This window comes from Solanum dulcamara, chromosome 2 (assembly GCF_947179165.1).
Source record: "Solanum dulcamara chromosome 2, daSolDulc1.2, whole genome shotgun sequence".
Lineage (NCBI taxonomy): Eukaryota > Viridiplantae > Streptophyta > Magnoliopsida > Solanales > Solanaceae > Solanum > Solanum dulcamara.
In genome coordinates this window covers 33,758,307-33,772,481 of record NC_077238.1, presented here as the reverse complement: position 1 = coordinate 33,772,481, position 14,175 = coordinate 33,758,307, and the positions used below count along the sequence as shown (strand labels likewise).

At 36.7% G+C, this 14,175-nt stretch overlaps 1 pseudogene; it reads left to right on the top strand.

The window, feature by feature from the left end:
* The first annotated feature begins 11,759 nt into the window (after positions 1-11,759).
* Positions 11,760-11,877, top strand: LOC129881210 (5S ribosomal RNA; annotated as a pseudogene).
* The last annotated feature ends 2,298 nt before the right edge of the window (positions 11,878-14,175 follow it).

Genomic DNA, 14,175 nt, shown 5'->3' with positions numbered 1-14,175 from the left:
TTTTTGAGTTGATTCATCTATTTCGTCATTTAGAGCATTCCTATAGAGATCCTAAGCCATTTATGACCTGTTGGCACTGACTGTTTGGTCGCCCAATCATTCATTAGGATTTTAAGCCTATTTCCTTATTTTAGACCTTTAACACTTAAAAAGTTGATTTTGATCATAACATCAGGTAAAGAACCTCAAAATAGAATTCTTATGGTTCCATCAGCTCGAGAATGGCCAAATAAGACTAGTAGCATGGTCGGCATGAGTATCGAGGCTTTTTGTGCGAGTTTGGACCATTTGGCATTTGTCTTTGAATTTTTTCTTAAGTTTGACTTTGATCAACATTCTTTGAAAATGTACTCAGATGAAAATTCTATCAGTGCGGTCATCTCCAAAATATTGAGTTTTTTTAGAATGACCCTTCGTGAGCTTCCACAGGCTTTCAGCATAGGTAAATTGGACCTTTTTACAAAGTAAATTCTAGAATTACCAATGCAAGTCCCACATTCTCGCTTTTGACTCCAAAATGACCCGTCTCCAATTTTGGTAATTTTAGTGTTAAAAGGGCCATATTGAGATTGTGATTCTATTTTTAATAGCATACCAGCGTTCTGAGGCCATACAAAGAAAAAAGCTCCAGCAACATGATTTTGAGCCTTTGCAGTCGACTAGGTAAATTGGACCTTTTTACAAAGTAAATTTTGGAATTACCAATGCAAGTCCCACATTCTCGCTTTTGACTCCAAAATGACCCATCTCCAATTTTGGTAATTTTAGTGTTAAAATGGCCATATTGAGATTGTGATTCTATTTTTAATAGCATATTAGCGTTCTGAGGCCATACAAAGGAAAAAGCTCCAGCAACATGATTTTGAGCCTTTGCAGTCGACCTACATATAGGCTATGACTTCCCTCTCCATAAACTCAGCATAATTAAGTTATTGTATTTTGATTTGTATAAATTTAGGAGTGGTTGGTGGTTGATCATGTTAAATTTCTAGAAACCATACCTTAGGGTATATTTTGGGTTTTTTGGGTTGTCGAAGGATGTTGGTTGCTATTATTGATCATTCCTACCTTGTGGTGTGCCTTGTTGATTATTGATGAAAGCATGTTTGTCTAGGCTTAGACTGGTGATTTCCATAGACTTGTGTACTTTTGGAACCTTTGGTCCTTAAAATCTCTCTGATATTACTTTGGATGGCTTACTCTCTATAGACTGATGTAGCAAACTTGAGTCTGATAGTCTAGACCTTATCTAGGAATTAACACCGCTCTTGGAACCTTGTATCCATAATTTCTTCATTTCCTGTCAGTTCTGGTATACTTGATTCTTGATTCGGAAAGCCACTCATCGATTCTGGTTGGATGAGGTTAGGGCTGGAGTGATTTGTTGATGGCACTTAGTTTGGGGGGCACTCCCCATGATGCTCCGTAAGCCGCTGATCCTAATTTTGACTATTTTGCCTCTATTCGTGGTTTAAGTTCCCAATGTACTCTACCCGGCGTGGTTAAATTCCTTTCCTTGGTATTATAGCCTCGGTTCAATTTCCTGTCCTTCTCAAACATGGTTCAAGCCCTACCACTATTTAAAACCATGGTTCTAGTCCACCGTTCATTACAGCTTGGTTCAAGTCCATGATTATCCTTAGCTATGGTTAGAGTCCTTGGTTACCTCAATTGTCGGTGCAAGTCCTTAATTCCTTCCTCTTCATTTCATTTCATGTCCTTAACTCCTATCAGTTTTGGATAGAGTTTTAGTAAGATTGGTTCGGTTCTAATCTGCAGAAATTTATGGAAATCTTGGAAACCTTGTTAGAATTTCTTATTTTATTTCAACCTTTTCCTTGTACCTGTCAGGCTTGTAGGAGTCCACTCGGATATTACCTTTTAACTTGAACACGAGTGTACCCCTCAGGTTTATCGGAGCCTGGTTGGATAGTTAGTTATTATCTCATATTTTGTGTGTGAGTATTCTCGTGTGCATCCCAGTTCAACTTTTCATTCCTTATTTCGGAGTATGGTTTAAGTTGTAGCATTTCATAGTACTTTTTCTTTCCTTTCTCAATCAGCCTATGATTTCTACTAGGTACCTATTGTTTTGGTACTCATACTACACTCTGCATCTACTTTCCTAATGCACGTCCGAGCACCAGCTACTAGTTGTTGTACTCGAGCCAGCTGAAGTCAGACTTAAAGGCGAGGATGAGCACAAATCCTCCTAGATTTACCTATCTTCTTTTGTATTTATCAAGACCAGTATTTTACTTTTTGAGGCAGTCTTATTTCGGTGGTCCACTTTTGGACTTGTATTCATTTTGTAAGTAGCTCTGTAAATGTGACTCTCAGGTTCTAGGAGGGTTCCTTTATTTGTATATATGTTTGGCTTGCATTCACTTATTCATTTGTAATTCCTTTTATTTGTATTATTGTTTTACTTTATGTTAGTTACCTACCCTTGCATCTCATTACTTGTAGTTCTGGGATATGAGTTGGTTTGCCTACTAGTGGGTTATAGTAGGCATCATCATAACTCGAGTAGTTGCGTCTTGACAATAAAAGAACAAAATAAAGTAGACGTAGGAAGTAGAACAAAATAATAATGATAATGATGAGGATAATACACCAACTAGTTTGTTGTTATAGGTAATGCTCAATGTAGAACTTGTAATCTTCCTCCACAGCGAGCAAAAGAAATAAAGAAAACTAGTTTAGTATGACATTATTTTAATCGATTAGCCGAAACAACTAAAGTTGAATGTAAAATTTGCCAAGTAAAATATAAGCATAAGACAGGGGTAAAAAAAGGTGGGATGGGTCGATTGATTAGACATCTAGATAATGAGCATCTTGATTGGAAAGAAAAAATGCAACAACCTAGGGTGATATTGGAGCAAGCCAAGGTAGATTAAACCCACAGACCAAAAAATTACTTGGAACATATAATAAATGAAGGATCATGAAGAGTCGGCTACTTTTTTTATTTGCTTCTTCTGATGCTTTTATTCATTATATACAATTAGTTTATAATCTCATTTTTAAAGGTAATTCTAGAAGTACCTGTCAATCAGATATTTTTAAACTTCATGGACAATATACATACTATTTACGTTGGTTATTAACAAATTTTTTCTCTTACTTCTAATGTTGGACGTGCTATAAATAAAAAATATTATTTAACTATTTCTTGTCAGAGGATAGATAGTTATTTTTTCATCCAAAAACATATTTTAGCATTTTAATATTATAAAGAATATCGACATACTACACAATTTATTTCTGATTCTATATCAATTGTTGCAAAATATTATGGTCTTGAACATAAAGTTTTATGTATTTTTTTGATAATGCATCTAACAATACCACTTTTATTAATTCTTTAAAAACTGGCCTTTCTCACCCTTTAGAAGTTATTTTTCCTATTAGATGTGTTTCTCATATATATAATATAATTGTATAAGATGATCTTTATTTTTTTGGCCCATAATTAAAAAAGTTAGGCAAGCAGTTGATTTTACTAAAGGAAATAATAGAGAGGCTAGACATACAAAGTTTAAAAGAAAATGTGAAGAAGACAATCTTAGATTAAGATTAATGCCGAAAAAGTTGATATTAGGTGAATTCCACTTATGATTTATTAAAAACTTGTAATATTTATAGAGCGCATATAACTATAATTTTTAAACAATATGCATATAATTTTTTTGAAGTCATGTTGTACGAATCTATTTTTTTTTACATTAATGATGTTATTATTTTTTTAAAAAAAAATTGCCACTACTGTTGAATTTTTTGGTACTTATTATCCTACTGTTTGTAGTATTTAAGATCATATTGCTGATCTTTGTTTATTGCTTATGGAAGAGATAAGTGTCAAAAATATACCTAAACTATTCCCTTTTTTTGAGTTTCATACCTAAACTATTGAAAGTGTGAATTTCATACCTAAACTGTCAGTTACTAGTTTGAGAAACACATAACTCTCTCTTATTCTACTCTCATCATGCTGTGTGTACTAAACTCTCTTTTTTATTTAAAAAAATGATCACATCACACTCCACATAGATAAAACATTCTACCATGACAAAAATTAAATACAACAACAACAACAAAAATTAAATAAATTTTTAAAAGTTAAAATTCAATATTAAAGTATTACTATCCCTCCACCCCTTCCCTAAAAAAATAATTATTATAAAATGAAATATAAATTATTGTTTCACCACTTTCTCTCACCCTCCCCCTCCCCCTCCCCCATATTTTAGTTTTATTTATAATTTTTAGTTTTTTTTATAAAAGTTTTCAAAAATAATTCTTACTAATCCCCCTCCCCCTCCTTCAAATAATAATTTAGATATTATTTTTTTTAAAAAAAAAATCTACCCCACCACACCTAACCTTCCACTTCCAATTGTTTTTTCATTTTGTGTAAAATATATACATATGATCTTAGGAAAGTATATTCTACTTGCCACAAGACTTTTCTTAAAATATAATATTTATTTCTATTCTACTTGCCACAAGACTTTTCTTAAAATATAATTTTTATTTCTGTTATATTTGGTACGCAATTCGAAATAAATATTTTCCTAAAAATATATGTACAATCTAACCCAAAATAATAAAAATACTTTTAAAAATAATTATGAGAGGAGGGTTGAAGTATGAATATTTTCAAAATAATTTATATAAGAAATTTTAAAAATAAAAGGACGGGGATTGTCGTGGGGGTTGGGGGAGGGGTGGTGGAGTGGCTGTGAAAAATAGTTTATATTTTTTTTAATTTTTTGTTTTATATAAAATTACTTTTTTTAAAAAAATAATTTATTTTTTTGTGTATAAATATGTTTTAGTCTTTAACTTTTAATTAATATTAATTATTTATTTAATTTTTTTAAGGTGAAATATTTTATCAATGAGGAATGTCATGTGACAAGATTTTTGCAAAAAATAGAGAGAGAATGTAACACACACAACTGATGTATGTTTTTCAAACTAATAAGTGATAGTTTAGATATGAAACTCACACTTTCAATAGTTTAGGTATGAAACTCAAAAAAATTGAATAGTTTAGGTGTGTGTTTTGACACTTATCTCCTTAGAGGACATAAAGTTAAAGAAGATTACAAAGAGAATGTAACTGAAATGATTGATTTTTTTACAAAAAAATTCTTTTTTCCCGTTCCTCCTATTTAATTGATTGGTTCTATGTTAAATCTGTGTATGATATTTGCTATTATATCTGAATTTGTTCGCAATATATAGTTCTTTAGAAATTAAAAATGAAGAAGAATCTAGTATGTTTAAGACAATGAATAATATAAATGATCATATTCAAATATTATATAATCATTATGTTACTTTCCTTGATAATGCTATCCCTAGTCATATTGTTCATCTATCTTGTGCTTCTAATGAGCCATCATCTTCTAAAAGATAGACACGAGGTACGCCTATCTATTATGTTACTCACAAATATGTTTGAAATAGAATACAACCTACATATAAAGGAGCGTAAATCGAGAACAAGCTTAATTGTTATTTGAGACATGCCTACAATCCTATCGAATTAATGTTAGTACACTGGATTGCTGGAAGAACAAAAAACAACAATATTGTAATGATCCTCTAGTTCATTTCTCAAATAAATCATTCATATCGTTGTTCAGAGCAGTCCTATAGAGAGCCCAAGTCATTTATGACTTGCTGGCACTAGCGGTTTGGTCGCCTAGTCATTCGTTTAAGTTTTAGGCTCATTTTCCTATTTTTGAGCTTTTATTACTTGAAATAATGATTTCAGACACTACTTTAGTTGAATGACCTTAGAATGGAATTCACATGATTCCATCATCTCAAAAATGATAAAATTAGGCTAGTAGCATGGTCGGCATGAGCATCGAGGCAATCGGTACGAATTTTGAGCCATTTGGCGTTTTTGCCTTCGAAATTTGGCTTCTGGTTGACTTTGGTCAATATTTTTTGAAAATGCACTTGGATGGAAATTCTAACAATGCAGGTATTTTGGGAGTGTCGAGTTTGGTCTAGAATGACCCTTCATTCACTTACCGATGCTTTCGATCTAATTTCGAGGTCAGTTGTGCAATTTGGCTCAAAATGGCACTTGGGCATGGGATAACTTTTCATTAAAATTACCTCATATTGGTATTTTGGATGTGCCATTGAGTTCAGAACATCGAATTTGGTGGGGTAGCATATCTCATATACGTGCACGGGGTTCCGAACAAATCCCTTGCACCCCATCGGAGAGTTGGACATGCCAAAGTCCATCTTCCACCAATAGAGTCTAGTGTCATCGCTAAAGTGACCAGGACCTCTTGGGCGGGTGTCACTTAGGAGACAGACTTGTCGCTTTTGTGACACCTGAGGTTTATCTCTAGTTCAAGTTTTCAGTTATATTCTTAAAGTTCAAAATACGATTTCTCACTCAATATTGGAGCAATTGCGGCGGTTCAAAAGGCTAAGTTACTTAGATTTTCTTTGGGAGTCTAGTGGTATGTTTAGAATTAGGAGTAATGTCTTCGGTTGAGGTAAATTTCCCTTTACTTGCGATTTTAGTGTTCTTGAGCTAAGGTTCATAAGTGTGGTGCATGTGTGTCACGACCCAAACTAAGGCCAAGCCGTTACACGGTGATCGGGGATTATGAGGGATACCAACCAAGCCATCTTAGAATTACATTGCATTTATAAGGTAAAGAACACAATAATTAAGCGGAAGTAACAACTCAAGGGAATGAGTCGAAGGGATAGAAAACTCAATCGATGTCCAACCGGACTACATCACATGGCGTATAAACATGCCTCTAGTGTAATCCTTGATGGGGGCTTAGGACAAGATCCTAGATCACCCGAATCAATATAAGAAAGTCAATGAAACAATGTGAAAAGAAAGTCATGTCCTCGATAATATGAGGAATCACCAACTTCTTGGAGAAAACTAAGCACTCTTGTCATGAATCGGATAATCTATGTCTGCCCTACCTTATGACACAATGTAGGAAAAATATGCATTAATACATAGAAGGTATTAAGTATGTGAGATATGCATGAACAAGTAATAGGACATGAGTAATATGACATAAGATGCATGACCAACATAATGAACATGAACAAATCTTAAAAGCATTTGAAAATATATGGAAACTCATGGTCAATGCATATCATTAAACTTCATTGTAAAACGCATAGCTTAACCTTTAACTTGTGTGGGATCATACCATTAACCGACATCTTAAGACCATGCGAGCTATAACATGGAATCTGATAAAACCCCTCATTGAAAAGGGAGAGGCTACCTTGCTAGGGTATACTAAGTCATGAAACTCAACTCAACTCAATTGTGCTATATGTGAATCCACTAGCTAGGACATTAAGGAAATACTACATGGGCAATGTAGTTTGGGACTTTAGGTTGGTACTAGGGATTCTTTGGGTAACTAACTACGTTACTGGACTGAACCGCACCTAGAATCTCTCTCGGTGCTTAGTCAATATACCAACAAAATTCATTTAAACATGATCATAATATTATAGGGAAAGATAGTAACTACCAATCAATCCATCTTTATAAAACATATTATGAGTACCTCATTAACTTTAGTGATTCATAGGAATCCATAACTTCGGTGAGAATTGTCCTTGTCACCATCTTAAATATGATTGTGTGAGAATTGTACTTATCACACATAACAACTTTCTTAGATCATAATTGATCTGTTATACCCCGTACCTTTGCACCTTGGGGCACCGTCTTGAGTCTCTTGAAAAGTGCCACATGATTTAGATTATCTACCACGCTAACAAATAACTCCAAGGAAAGGAGAATGAAATGCTTCATAATAAGGAAGATTGGAAATAGGGTTATAAGAATTAGAAAGGAGTTGGAGGCCAAGAAATAAGTCGTAGGACTCGATTAACTCACGTAAGATACCAACTTGGAGGTATTACGTACTTAAGATACTCGAGTGAGTGTTCAGACTAAGTAGAAAGGAATACATAGGCTCTTGAAGTGCGACGAGATTACGAACCCACGGAAGGGAAATAAGGAAACGACGCACCTACTTGTAGCAAGTAGGTGACTCACCTACTTGACACATGGAAGCACGTGATAGGTACACATGGCAGCATATGAAAGTGACACGTGGAAGCAGGTGACACTCCCTGGGGTGGACCCCACCTACCACGTGGCAACCATGGATAGGTTGCATGGATAAAGTAGCCCAATGAGAGTTTGACACATGTCACCCTTAGGGGATGACACGTGTCACTTCTAATAAGGATATATATGTTCCTTTTGATGACTAAGTCATCTTATTATCCTTTTACACTTAGAAAAAATAAGAGAGAGTTGAGAGAAAACTTGAGAGAACAAAGAGGAGGAGCTACGGGTTGGTCCAAAAGAAAAGGTACTTCTGTTAGTAATATTAGCATAACTCCTTTTGTATAGCTCCGTTTCTAGTTATTCAAGATGTGTTGGAAAGATATTTGATAGGGATATAACTTTCGTTTAGCCTCTAAAACCCAGTTTTTCTTTTATCAGCTCGAAAAAGGGTGATGAAGTATGGGGGAGATGCTGCCCAGATTTCGTTTTGGAAATCCTACACAGACTGCTGTTGGTATTTTGGGCATATCTCTTTGTAAAATATTGCTGTAGGTCTGATTCAAAATGGTATGCGACCTTGAGACACATGTCTATAACTTTACTTGAGGCCACAAATCCTGTTTCCCTCAATTGCCCCTTCGAAACTAAGAGACAATATAAGACAGTGGGCTGTCCAAATTTCACGTTTTGATAGTTTTGGCGAGTTTGACGAGTTTAACGTAAGGTAAGGCCTTTTATTTTAAATTGGAGTTTATGGTGTTGTTATAGAGGGTATTATACGTTGTGTAAGTGGCTGGATATGTGAAAATATCATAAATATGCTTGACGTCCGAAATAAATTGGAATCGCTATAGTTAAATTGTAGTCGAAATGAGGCGTTGTGCGTGTGGGGGCCTGTTGCAGATGTGTGATGGTGTGTTGCAGGGCCTAAAGGAATTCTAAAAAAGGTGTGGGAGATTCTGGTTTCAGCCACACGACCCTCCTCTCCGCACGATTAAAGGTTTTACGAAATAAAGGCTAAAGACCCTATTTTAATATCGTAATGTTAAGTAAATTGTTTGGAGCCTATGTTGTGTAATGTTGCCATGTTTTATGTGTATATGAGTTGAGGGTTATTGTTGTTGTTTGGTTGTAGTGATTAGGAATAGAATTGGGAATTCGGATAGGGAAAGTTATAGAGGAGATGCTGCCCGAATTCCGTTAACTTCTTAACTAGTTAATAAACTAGTCGAGACTAGTCGAGAAAGGAGAATAAGGAGTTGGTTCCTATGGGTTCTTGGTTGTGGATTTAGAAGATGGAAAGTTGAAGGTTATTAATATTAGTATTACCTTCATGTTAAATAGGTTCAGAGGACGACGAGACATGCCGGGCTAAAAGCAGTCGACCAGAGGTATGTGAAGCTACCCTTTCTTCTTTTTGGCATGTCTTAGAAGTAAGAATTATGTATGTGAAATTGGTAACTGTTCCATTCTAAAAATCTAAGTATTAGTTAAGAGTTTTGTCCACTACCTACTGAATTGATAAAAAGGTAGTACATGTAAAGCTTGTCTTTTCCTACCTCCAAAGAGACTGGATCGTGGGTAATCTAGGGCATGGATCTGGAGGTGACTCCATTCATAAGTTCTGAGTATAATTCATGACTTGTGGTCACGATTGAACATCAAAGGTCTGAAGGTAGTTGAACTATGACTCTCAAGCCTTCTATAGGCTGAATAGTGATGGGATGTGTAAGCTCCTACACCTAGGGTTTCTTGGGCATACTTTATGATAATGGTTGAGGGATAGTTGATATGCTGATGATTCCTACATGTATGTATATGCATATTACATTATATATGGATCGGGCCGTCGTTCCTCGGCATTGTTATATGATATGCATGTATACGGATCGGGCTGTCGTACCTCATCACTATTATGCATTATACGGATTGGTCCGTCGTACCTCGGCATTGTTATTTAAGACACGGATTGGGCCATCGTTCCTCGGCATCATTATGATATACGGATCGGGCCATCGTACCTCGGCATTATCATTATTATAGTATGATATATGGATCGGGCCGTCATTCCTCGACAGGTACTTACGTTATACATGGATCGGACTGTACGTTCCACAGCGCTAAAAGCATACATATGCCTATCATGATAGATGATGTTTTTGTACCATCGAGCCCCTAGCGAGCCGGGTACAGGGTTGATGAGGGTAGACATGACTCTATTTTGTAAGACGCAGGTATAGTGCTTTATTAACTATTATACTTGTATCCTACATCCCAATTTCAGTGTTGTCTTAATTATGATGTTGTATGCTTTATATACTCAGTACATGTATCGTACTGACCCCCCTTTCTTCGGGGGGCTGCGTTTCATGCCCGCAGGTGCAGACACAGGTTTTGGGAGTCCACTAGCTCAGGATTCCACCCAGCAAGTTAAAAGAAGCTCCATTGATTCAGAGCTGAGTTTTGGTAGCAAACCTCTGATGTATATATTTATTTATTCAAAGGTATGGTGGGGGCCTTGTCCCGCCATATGATATTGTCACTACTCTTAGAGGTCTGTAGACATATATGTGGGTTGTATGTGTAAGTTTTGTTTAGCTGGGTCTGCATGATGTATTACAGGTATGTGTTATGGCAGCCGTGTCGGCTTGTGTGCCCTTTCGTATTATGACACAAATGAAAGAGGCTACATGTACATAAAATGCTATGACCCATTGGGATTCTCCTGTACATGATTATATTATTTGTAAACTGGTTTTGACTACACCTGATTTATATGCATACGGGGGTCCAGGCTGGACTGCAGTCACGGCCTACGGGGCTGGGTCGTGACAGAAGTGGTATCAGAGCAGTTCGTCCTTGGAGTGTCTACAGACTGTGTCTAGTAGAGTCTTGTTTATCCGTGTGTTGCGCGCCACATCTATAAACAGGAGGCTACAGGACATTTAGAATGTTTCCTTTCTTTCATATTTAAGGTCGTACGATAGAGTCGAGTCATAAGAAGTAAAATTCCTTATACTAACCTTTGATTTCAGATGAAAGACAACGTCGATAAAAGAAAGTGACTGATGATATTTGAAGTTACAAAGCATGTAGGTAAGCCACGGCGCAAACGATGTGTGCCAGGTAAGGTATTGAAATACGATTGACATGTAAAGTTGAAAAATTGAAAGGAAAAGTAGACGGAAAGTCTAACAGGCGTAGTTCGAGTTGGACATACGAGGTAAGTCCATCATTTTATACTATTGTTGATATTGGGCGCCCTGTGAGGCTGCGATATGACGTGATATGATACGTATATATGTATCCTTATACGTGTTGGCCTTGTGACGCACTGTTGGTATTTTTTTTTTGCGTGCAGGTGTTGAGATAGTAAGAAATACAGAGGAAACTCTGTTCAAATTTTCCAAAAATAAAAAGAGAATGAGATACAGGGCTGTAGAATATCTTGAAAGGTCGTGCCCACAATAATGATGTGAATATAACAAGGATCATTATGAAAATAACTAGAGCCTAGTGAGAAAGTGGCTAAGGATAGGATGTGGTCCATGTAATGAGAATATAAGGGTAACTTGGGCGGTGCAGCCTGGCCTACCGAATCAGTTGCTGGGTCATCGTCCTCTTTGGTAGTTACGTGCCCCACGGGGCAAGATGCGATCATACTAGCACTAACGCACCGGATTCCATCAGTACTCCGAAGTTAAGCGTGCTTGGGCAAGAGTAATATTGGGATGGGTGACCCCCTGGGAAGCCCTGTGTGGCTGTGATATGAGATGATATACATGTATATATACGTTGGCCTTACATGGCATTGTTGATATAAAGAAGTATGTGGATACGTGACTTCACCGTAAAAGATGATAACACCCTTTGAGATAGGGGATGTAGCTTTGCAAAACAACTAGTGCATTGCGAATTCATTAAAAGGACAAGTGGTACCCACTGGGATAAGGCTAGGGCTATGACAAAGCTTGGGATATCGAGCGTCGGAATATAAGTACTGCCTATTTGAGAATTGGAAACGACTATAAGCCCTAGCTAATTATTGACCAAAATAAATGGAAAGTGGCTTCGAATAAATTGCTACGTGACTCGAGTACCAACAATTAGACTAGATTAGCACCTCATGATTGTGTTAAGCTGTCGTACCTGGGCAACCAAAGGTATGGACAATATAAAGGAAGGCATAGATATGGTGCAGTGTACCAAATGTGTTGAAAAAGAATCATATGTATTAGAAAATTGGAAATAAGGGTGTAAAGTAGAACCCAAACAGATAGTGACATGGATACACCCTAAAAGGGGGGAAGTGGATATGGAAGATACCAGCGTGGTATGAAACCAATCAACAATAAAACGTATTAATGTGAATATTTAAATTTCAAGTGAGATCCTATGTTGGAACAAGCTGGCAAAATTTAAAAGCCAGCAATGGGCGGATAGAAGCCAAGATGATACCTGCGATAGTGTTGAGAATTATTGGTAAGGTTCTTGAACAAGTATGACATCATAGAATGGGTGCATACAAAGGGGGTGAATACAACAAGGGAATTACTATAAGAACTTAAACATACTGTAAGGGATAGCCAGGCTATACTCGACTGAAGGTAAGATGTTGGTAACAAAGTTACAGACTACTAGTATTATGGTGTATAAGCAGTAAAACAAGGAAAGGATGAGAGATCTCTCCTATACTGGAATATGAGGAAACTCAAGGGTAAGTAGATGAAGGAAGTAAGAAATGATACAGATTTACGTACAAACTAGTATGGCGATGCTAAGGCATCTTCCGAGCTACTTTAAGTTCCTACACATGTTCGTGTAAAGGGTGTAATATGATGTGTGGTAAGGGAACTTGAAAGAAGAAATTGAAAAGCAATATCACCTGTTCCCTATGCCTATAGGTAATCTACCCTCTTAAATAGACCATATGAGTTAATATGAGGCCCATGAATGGCAACCAGTACAGAGGAATCTTGAAGCACTCGTAAGACCTTGTAAGACCAGTTAACATTCGAGGACGAATGTTCTAAGGGGGGAAGGATGTTATACCCCGTACCTTTGCACCTTGGGGCACCGTCTTGAGTCTCTTGAAAAGTGCCACATGATTTAGATTATCTACCACGCTAACAAATAACTCCAAGGAAAGGAGAATGAAATGCTTCATAATAAGGAAGATTGGAAATAGGGTTATAAGAATTCGAAAGGAGTTGGAGGCCGAGAAATGAGTCGTAGGACTCGATTAACTTGCGTAAGATACCAACTTGGAGGTCTTACGTACTTAAGATACTCGAGTGAGTGTTCAGACTAAGTAGAAAGGAATACATAGGCTCTTGAAGTGCGGCGAGAATACGAACCCACGGAAGGGAAATAAGGAAACGACGCACCTACTTGTAGCAAGTAGGTGACTCACCTACTTGACACATGGAAGCACGTGATAGGTACATGTGGCAGCATATGAAAGTGACACGTGGCAGCAGGTGACACTCCCTGGGGTGGACCCCACCTACCATGTGGCAACCATGGATAGGTTGCATGGATGAAGTAGCCCAATGAGAGTTTGACACATGTCACCCTTAGGGGATGACACATGTCACTTCTAATAAGGATATATATGTTCCTTTTGATGAATAAGTCATCTTATTATCCTTCTACACTTAGAAAAAATAAGAGAGAGTTGAGAGAAAACTTGAGAGAACAAAGAGGAGGAGCTACGGGTTGGTCCAAAAGAAAAGGTACTTCTGTTAGTAATATTAGCATTACTCCTTCTATATAGCTCCGTTTGAAGTTATTCAAGATGTTTTGGAAAGATATTTGATAGGGATATAACTTTCATTTAGCCTCTAAAACCCAATTTTTCTTTTATCAGCTCGAAAAAGGGTGATGAAGTATGGGGGAGATGCTGCCCAGATTTCGTTTTGGAAATCCTACACAGACTGCTGTTGGTATTTTGGGCATATCTCTTTGTAAAATATTGCTGTAGGTCTGATTCGAAATGGTATGCGACCTTGAGACACATGTATATAACTTTTCTTGAGGCCACAAATCTTGTTTCCCTCAATTGC